Source organism: Coffea arabica, chromosome 3e (assembly GCF_036785885.1).
Source record: "Coffea arabica cultivar ET-39 chromosome 3e, Coffea Arabica ET-39 HiFi, whole genome shotgun sequence".
In the NCBI taxonomy this organism is placed as follows: domain Eukaryota; kingdom Viridiplantae; phylum Streptophyta; class Magnoliopsida; order Gentianales; family Rubiaceae; genus Coffea; species Coffea arabica.
In genome coordinates, this window is record NC_092315.1 from 47486825 (window position 1) to 47496421 (window position 9597).

Genomic DNA, 9597 nt, shown 5'->3' on the forward strand with positions numbered 1-9597 from the left:
CATTTGCAACCGTTCAAGTTTCAACCGTCATTTGAAGAGATACAACTCTAAACATATTTCTAACGGTTAATAAATATTTAGGGGATATGAAATTTGATTTATGTGGATCATTTGTGTTGATCTTGATCCCTAACTTTTGATGTTTACAAAACAATTGGATGATACTAATATCTTTTCAAAAAATATTTTCAGTTATGAAGCAAATCTGATTCAAAGATCAAGAGCATTTGAAAGAGATAAAGGAAGTTGAAAGCTGTCGGACGCTCGCGAAGACAACATCGGACGTCCGATAAACAATGTAGCACTTCAGACGCATGAAAAACTCCATCACCGGACGTCCGAAAGAGTTAAGATATTTCTTCTAACTTACTATCTGCTTTTGGACGCAAGCACCAGACGTTCGATAGAATTGAAGAAGATTTTTCAAACTCACTGCCTGTTGTCGGATACATGCTTCGAAAGTACCGGACGTCCGATAGAATCCTTCAAACTCTCTATCTGCTATCGGACGGTAGTACCGGACGTCCGATACTCCCAACGGCTAGTTGACTTTTCAGGTACTTTCTATCCGTTGGAAGCATTAATGAAGCACTTTCTTGGTCTTATATAAATAGTGCATGATCAGAAAGTTCAAATAATTTTTGCACACTGAAGATATAAAAGATCTAGAGTAGTTTTAGTGAGAAAACACTCTTCACGAAAAATTTGTAGTCTTGGTGGTATGAAATTCATTGTAAACTTTTCATTTGTGAGTGAATACTTCAATAGTGTAGTTCTGAGAGAGTTGTCCTGAGGCATAGTAAAACTTTCTAGTTTGACCGAGTGAGGCTTGGGGCAAGGAGGAAGTGAGTCTTCCTTTGTACACAAGATTGGTTGTATTTCATCCACTTGAAGAAACTTGTTTTGTGAATTGAATTTCGAGCTCAAGAGAAACTTGGTAGTCAATTGGTTTGCAACTCTTCTCTTCTTATTTATTGTTATCTTATGATCTTTAAATTGCTTATATTTTCTACTTCTCTCAAGTGATATTGTTCTTTTATTGATTGATTCATTGGGTGATCACCAAAAAAAGAAGGTAAATTTCATATTGAGCAAAAAGTGCCCATAACTTGATTAGTTTTATAATCAACCTATAACTTGATTAGCTTTATAATCAACCTAATTCACCCCCTCTTAGGTTGTTTTCGATCCTTACAATTGGTATCAGGGTTTGGTCTCCTAGAGATTAAGCTCAAACGGCTTTGGAGTAAAATAACAACCAACAATGCCATGTTTTTTGAAGGACAATCTGTCACTAGACCACCTATGTTTAATGGATCAAATTATATGAGTTGGAAGGAAAGAATGATTATTTTCTTACAATCTATTGATATTGAATTGTGATTTATTGTTAATGAAGATCCATATGATGCCTCTATAATTGATGAAGTCACTCATAGACCAAAACCAAAAATAAAAAATGAGTTGACTGGTGAAGATAGAACCCACCTTACTTTGAATGCCAAAACTATGAATGTGTTGTATAGTGCTTTAGATTCAAATGAGTCCATTAGGGCCAAGGGTTGTAAGTCTGCTAAAGAAATTTGGGATAAGTTGAGAGAAATCCATGAAGAGAGTGAAAATGTACGAGAACAAAAGAAATCAATCTTATTTACCAAGTATGAATCATTTAAGATGGAATCTCATGAAAATATTGACAAGATGTATTGTAAATTCAATGACCTCATTAAGAATTTAGAGGTGCTGGAAAAGGAATACTCCCTAGGTGAGAAAAACAGAAAATAGTGAATGCCCTGTCCAAGGATTGGGAAAGTAAAGTGACTGCCATTGAAGAAACTAAAGATTTGAACTCTATGCTTATTGAATCTCTCATTAACTCTCTAATCTCTTATGAGCTGAAGTTTAAGATTAAGGTGCAAGAGGAAGAGAATGCAAAAGTGAGAAAGAGCATTGTTCTAAAAGTTTCTCAAGATGAAGATGACTCGGCTTCCTTAGATGGAGAAGATGTGGAAGTTGATGACAGTGATTTTGCTCTCATCACAAGAAGTTTCAAAAGAATTCTCAACAAAAGGAGATTCAGAAAAGGAGAACCTAGCAATACATTTCCAAATTAGTTCAACAATGTAAGAAACAAAGCAAAGCAAGAGATCAATAAAAAACAAACTGACAAATGTTATGAATGCGGTCAACTTGGACACTACATGAGTGAGTGTCCAATGATAAAGAAGAAAGAAGGAAGAAAATCAAGATTCAACAACTTTCAATTCACATGGAATGAGTGCAACTTCGATGGTGAAATTGAAGAGGAAGAAGAATCTGTTCAATTGGCTTTTATGGCCATTAGAGATGATGAGGTAACAACTTGTAACTCTCAATTTGAAAGTGATAATGAAACTGATGATGATTTTGAATCTTTCATTAAAAAATTGTATGATAACTTGAAAGAATCTGATGTTAGAAATAAGGAATTAAAATAGAAAATTAGTTTTTTGTTTCAAGATAATGCAAATATTTTTCAATAAAACAAAAAGTTGAAAGATGAAAATGACTACTTCAAAAAGGGTGAGACCGCTTTACACTTTGACCTTGATAGAAAAACAAAGTTTTGTGAATTGTTCAAAAAGGAACAAGGTGATTTGAAAAGAAGAACGAATGATTTAAATGAATTGCTCCAACATAAAAAACAAAACTATTTTCAAGGGAATGAATCAAAGGCTCATCTTGGCACTTATGATAAAAAAAATAAATTCTCGTGCAAATGATTTTACTGTTTATAAGAGAAGACTAGTAAGATTTATTAAACCTGTTCATGTAAATAACTCTTTGGTTATGTGTAATTTTTGTTGTCAAAAAGGTCACATGAAAAGTGATTGCTATGTGAGGATATGTATGTGGATAGTTAGACATGATGCTAACTCTCAAGAACCCAAAAATTAAAGGGTACCAAATATTAGTTCTTGAACTCTTGAGTAGGTGAACCTGGTGAACATCATTAAGGAATCAAAGTGGTTCGTAGATAATGGATACTCAAGACACATGATCGGTGATCCATCACAATTAATTAGACACAATGGATACTCAAGTTATGGACACTTTAGCACATCCTTTTTTGTGTGAAAAGTGAAGATTTAGATGCTTTAACCGCCTGAAAAATCTCAATTTAACACGGATGTTATACTTCTCCGCGCTACAATAAGGAGAAAGTTTATGTTCACCGACCGTATTACCAAATTTAGCGATGAGGTCATTAACCTGTACAATCTTTAATGTTTTCAATTTTTTTTCCAGTTTAGCAAACTATTTTCTTAGAAAATCAATCATTTATGAGAAACATAATTTTACTGTTATTAATAATCTTTTATCCAATCTATGTAGATAAACGGAGAGTGAAAGAGAGATTTCATGAAGACCGTCTCACCAAACTCATGTTAGGGCCAGATCTTGGCAATTAAATTATTTATAATTTTTGGTAAAAATACTCCACAATGCAATATTGTGACGGGTGCATCTGGTATGCTCAATAAATGTGCAACTTAGAAATAAATAATTTCTTTTTTTTTTGTGCGTGTGAATTAATTGCATCAAATTCTTTGATACTCAAAATCGTAATTTCGAAATGTTATTCTCATGTAATATGGTTCATCCTTATGGGGTAAACATGAAAGTTTAAAAGTGGCCAGAAACTATACCAAAAGCATGTGGATGCCTTGTATGTAGCAAAGATGACAGAGACTCGAAATCTTGGCCTAATGGTACTGTTCATTACTTGCACATCCACTTAAAATCAAAAAACAAAGAAAGAACACATCATAAATAGAAAATTTGTCCATTTGTACAATTTCTTGCCTTTGTTTCTTGTACTATATGTGTTTGGCAGTTTTAGGCTGTTGCATCCCATTTCTGGTTGCCGTTTTCATGTGATTCCAATTCAATTGCATTTGGACAAACAATAACGAATGAACCAAAACAACGATGTAGATAAGTTTAAGCCGATTTTCATTTCCTTCTAGAAAAATTTCAATAGCCTAAAAGGATAAGAAATGATAATATGTGTGGTTGGAGATCTCCAATGAATGGTCACCGATAAAGCCAGCCTTCAGAGATAAGCTGTGTTTAGAAAACTAGAGGACCCATAGCGATCTGCCCTTTTTTTTTTGTGTATAAAACATTTTATAATTTGGAGTGTAGTGATCTAGACACTACTTCAAAGTTTTAGATGCCGGTTTAGTGATCGAAATTGAGAATTCAAAAAATAGAGGTCCTAAATTCCACTGTAACTATAAAGATTGAGTTTCTTTTCTCACTATTGCGAAATTTTTCATGTTTCTCAAAAGTAGTTTAGTTGCAAAAAACAGCTGAAAAAGTACGAGGTAGTATGATCTTGGAATAACCAAAAATTAGGTGGTGAGCCATTTTGTATTTTATTTCTACGACATGGAATCATGTCATGCGTCTTATGAAATATCATTTTCTCTTCAAAAAAAATGAAATTTCTTAATCGCAAGACAGCAATCATTCAATTCATTATAACCTTTGTTGATAATTCGTGGCCCAGAGAAGGGGACAATGCTCTCACTGCCGCCACTGACTCTATCAATCAAAATCTTCACATCTACGTATGAAATTGTAATTGGTGGCCTAGAGACAGAGACAAATTAAGTGAGGGCAATTCAAAATTTCCACATCTATATATAAAATTGTAGTTTTATCCCCACACTTAAATGAAATTGTCCTCACTATTCTTCAACAAAATCAAAGTATTAGGAAATTGCCCCCAACAAGATCTTCATATATGCATATAAAATTGTAAATTTGCCCTCATACTTAATGAAATTATAATTCATGGCCCAGAGAGACAGAGACAAAGTGGGGGCAATTCAAAATTTCCACATCTACATATAAAATTGTAGTTTTATACCCACAGTTAAATGAAATTGTCCTCACTATTCTCCAACAAAATCAAAGTATTATGAAATTGCCCCCAACAAAATCTTCATATATGCATATTAAATTGTAAATTTGCCCCCACACATAAACAAAATTGTAATTCATGGCCCGGAGAGACAGAGACAAAGTGAGGCAATTCAAAATTTCCACATCTACATGTAAAATTATAGTTTTATCCCCACACTTAAATGAAATTGTCCTCACTATTCTTCGACAAAATCAAAGTACTAGGAAATTGCCCCCAACAAATCTTCATATATGCATATAAAATTGTAAATTTACCCTCACTTAAATGAAATTTTCCTTACTACCCTTCAACAAAATCTAAAGTAGTAGTGTGCACTTTGTTTATATGTTTCTGTATCCAAATTTAACAAGACCTAAAATAGATGACACCACCTTGTAAAAAAAAAAAAAAAGAAACTCAACTTGCATTTATTCTTCTTCTTTATCTATTCTAATGTGCAAACCCATTTGAAAAGCTTTTCTAACCATTTTCATTACACATTGGAACTCACAAATATTAATGCAGTAGTCATACGTCTCACAAAGATGTTAAGACGACATCAGAAGAGTTTCACATCCTTTAGGTCGTGGGATCCCCAATAGGCTTTTACTCCCTCCGTTCCACTTTGATAGTTCTATTTCTTTTTTCACACAGTTTAAGAAAAAATAGTTAACTTTGTTGCAAAAATAAATTTAGATTGATATTTTCCTAAAATACTCTCACATTAAATATGGTACAATTTTATGGGAACTTGAATTGATGGTAAAACAAGAATCAACTCTCATTAAATGAGGTAGGTTTATAGTAACAACAACTTACATTGAATAAGGGTATTTTAGAAAAATTAAAATACAACTACATTTTTCAATTGGAAAGTGGACTACAATTTGGGACAGACGAAAAAGGAAAATAGGAATATCAAAGTGGGACGGAGAGAGTAATTTTTTTTAGTTGAGGCAATAATTACTAATAATTGATGCTCAATGACATTCTAGAAGTACACGTATGAGCAGATACCTTGACAATATTTGTAGACAACCAAAAACAAGTAGTGAAGGTCATAAATGTTTGAGCAAAGAGCAAAGTATTCTAGAAAAACAACAACTATAAGTTGCCAACTTTACTACCAGTTAACGTCAACGTGTCCCTCAAGGTAATCTCAAAATAATGGCTTCCACGGCACATCAAGAAAAATCAATACCATTGCATCATTTTGGATTTCATTGAAAATACCTTTTGTGTAATCTTATTAATAAGGGCAAATTACATTTTACCCCAGTGGTTTAGCATTTTTTACACAACCCCTCTATGGTTTCAAAAGCTATACATAACCCCCTCGTGGTTTTGATTAAAGTGTCAAAGTGACGAAAATAATTATTCGTAACGGAACTTCTAAAAATGTCAAATTACCCTTATAAATACATGACACACTAATCCCGTATAATTTTTATATTTTACCATATAACTCTCTTATGGTTTAATACTTTACCATATAACCCCTTTATGGTTTTCAAAATATACACATAACCCCCCTTGATTAATAAATAATTTTCAACTTTACATAAGGGTATTTTTGATATTTTAGATGACTCCGTTACAAATGATCAATCTCGTCACTATGATAATTTAATTCAAACTATGAGAGGGTTATGTATAACTTTTGAAACCATAGGGGGGTTATGTAAAAAAATGCTAAACCACAGGGGGTAAAGTGGAATTTGCCCTATTAATAATAATTCTCTATGCACAGATATGCCACGATATATAGAATAATTAAGAAAAAACTTTTTTTTCTGTAGGAATGCAACTAAAGGACTTTTCAGTGTGTGTAACATAGCACTTCCAATCGACTAGAGATCTCGAGGATCAAAAGAGGTGAGCTTGAACCACTAAGGCTTGGTTTAGTGGCCAGCAGGGAACTTAAGTTTCTCCGTGGGAGTTGGTCAGGGTTTGAACCTTTGCCAACATCATTTTCACCAAAGGAGTAGCAGTAGCAGGCAGGTAGGTAGGCACACTACAGGAATGGCGGCAGGATGCGTCTCGCCTCCCCCATCATCCTCTTCTCCAAAGACCCCTCCTTGTAGTAGAATAGGATTTAAAAAAAAAAAAAAGGTGATCTTTCTTTCTATGTTAAGTATGCAGTTCATCTAAAAGTGTATCTTACTTTTTGGAAATTATATTTTTGGGTGGTGAATCAAATCTCTAAGGTTCAAGCACAAGACGGAGAGCTAATTGGTCATTATCCACTCCTTCTACTCTTTAGAAGTTTCCAAAACCACAATTATGATGTTAACACGCACTAAATAGATTATTACAATAAAATAGTCCATGATTATAGACAAATCGTGCCAGATAATTGCACAAAGTGTACAACTATGATCTAACCAAGCACTTCCTCTGACCATAGATATTAATTTGTCCGATCTAAACATGTCCTTTCCTCCCTCCCAAATGGATAGTTTAAGAACAGGTGACCAAAGTTTTTGAAAATTTTTTACTCGGAATTTGTTTTAAGCCAATTGAGTTAGTGATCATTAGGAATAATTTGCATTTTACCTGCATAGCTGTTTTCAAGGTCAGTGATTCTCTGAGCTATCTACCTTACACATAGTCCCTCAATCCCATCGAAAGTTGTCATGTTTTCATTTTAAAATATTTCAAACATTTGTCATGTTGCAAAAGTCAAAATACGTTTTAGTCACTCTTTCCAATATAGCCATTCTTTTTAGTTATATGCATGTTACTATTTAAATTTAAATTTTGAATTTATAGGGATAAAATTGAAAAGAAAAGTATAAATATCACAATTAAATCATTATTTCCAAAAAGTTGGATTCTCGAAGTATGATTAAATAATTGCAATGGAGGGAATAAGAAGGAAGGGAGGTTTAGTGTTTTATCTCCCCTTTCACCACGCAGCTTTCTAATAAATTGGCAAGTGGCATGCTTCCAGCTATAATATTCCTTGCAAATTGCTGTTGGTACCCATTCTATATATCAAACCACAAATTTGTGCCTTTAAAAAAGTTTGGGCTTTTTTCCCTTCTTTTAATAAGCCCAATGGTTTTCTTTAGACTAAATTATCTTATTCAGTTGAGCCCATCACCGTTTGATTATAGACTAATATTGCGTTAGATTGATTTCCATTAAGTCCTAATTGAGATTGATTTTCATTACGTACTAATTGTAATTATTTAGATAGGCAAACGGCAATTGAATTGCTATTTTGCCGGCTATTTTAATAACTGTATCGGTTCCCTTTGCAAGCTCTCCTCTAATTTTTCTGCCCAAGAACAGTTTTCTTTCTTTTCAATTGTACTTAGTCAAGTTTTAGCTATAGATTGACCTTATGATAAAGAAAAAGAAAAAATTGATGTCCCCTTTGTTGCCTATTTCCAATAAACATCGGTATTCTTTTGCTATAACAAAGAAAACAAAGGCCTATTGTTTCCTTCTTCCTCCAGCCGTTTCTTCATCTGGTATGTTTACTTCTCTTCTTTTTTTAATTTTCATTTTTTGCACCTTTAGTCTGAAGATTAGGACTTTAGGGTTTTCCTGTTATTATTTTCTTACCTTTATTAGTGAAAATTAAGAAATTAGGGCTTCCTAAATTATAATTCAGATTTTTCCTATTTTTTGGCTTTCTATCCATCTTTCTACTGATGCTTCTTTTTCCCATGTTTTGCTACTTGGATAATCTCCATTGCGTTCTAAGCACAGAGGTTTGGCCGTTTGTTTCCTTCAGCTTGCTACAACTCTCGCTAGGTATGTCTTGCACCTCATTCTAAATTTCATATTACATGTAGCAACTTTTTCTTTGTTTTTAAACTATTTATTTATGTATATTGTGTGTTTAGTTGAAACTCTTTTTTTTTGTTTAAAGTACTTGGCTACTCTTTGTGATTTAGTCTTTTTCCAGCTTTGATCAAATCATGTATCCATTTGGTTTTACCTTTGTTCTACAGTTGTTTTGTTTTGTGCTCAGCCATTTGTCTTATACTGTTTGGACGAACTATATAAAGAACCATTAAATGTAAGACAACTACATGGTTGGTTAAATAATGATTAAGATATGTTATGGTCAGCCATTGTTTGTCAAATTTTGCTGACACAAAATCCAAGGAAAAAAAAATAGAGAACAGAACATATTGCAATAAAAAGAAAAAAAAATGGAAGTAAACAAGTTTTTGCTTCATGTACGCAAAAGATGAATGCCCGAACCACTAATGCCATAACTGGACCTCTCGATCTTTAGCACTATCGGTGTTTTTCATCAGATTTGTATAAACCCTATCTTCTAGTACCATAACTGATTATCTTCTTGATAAAAATATCCTAAAGAAGACAAAATGTTTGATACATCGGTGCTACATAATTAAGATCAACTGTTACTTGACTAATAGGCAGTAGTTTGTTTGATAGAAAAGGTATCAATAAGGTATTAGGCAGAGCAAGAGCACAAAGCAACAGGGACTCCTCAACTCACTCACTATGCTATGTGGCAGTGCATGAAGAAGCAACTCATCCTTATATGCATCCTTTGATCATCTCAATAGAATCTTTGTCGCTTATGTTTATGTCAGATTCTGCCCAAAAAAAAATAAAAAAATAGAACAAAACAAAAGAGAAACTCAATTATCGGA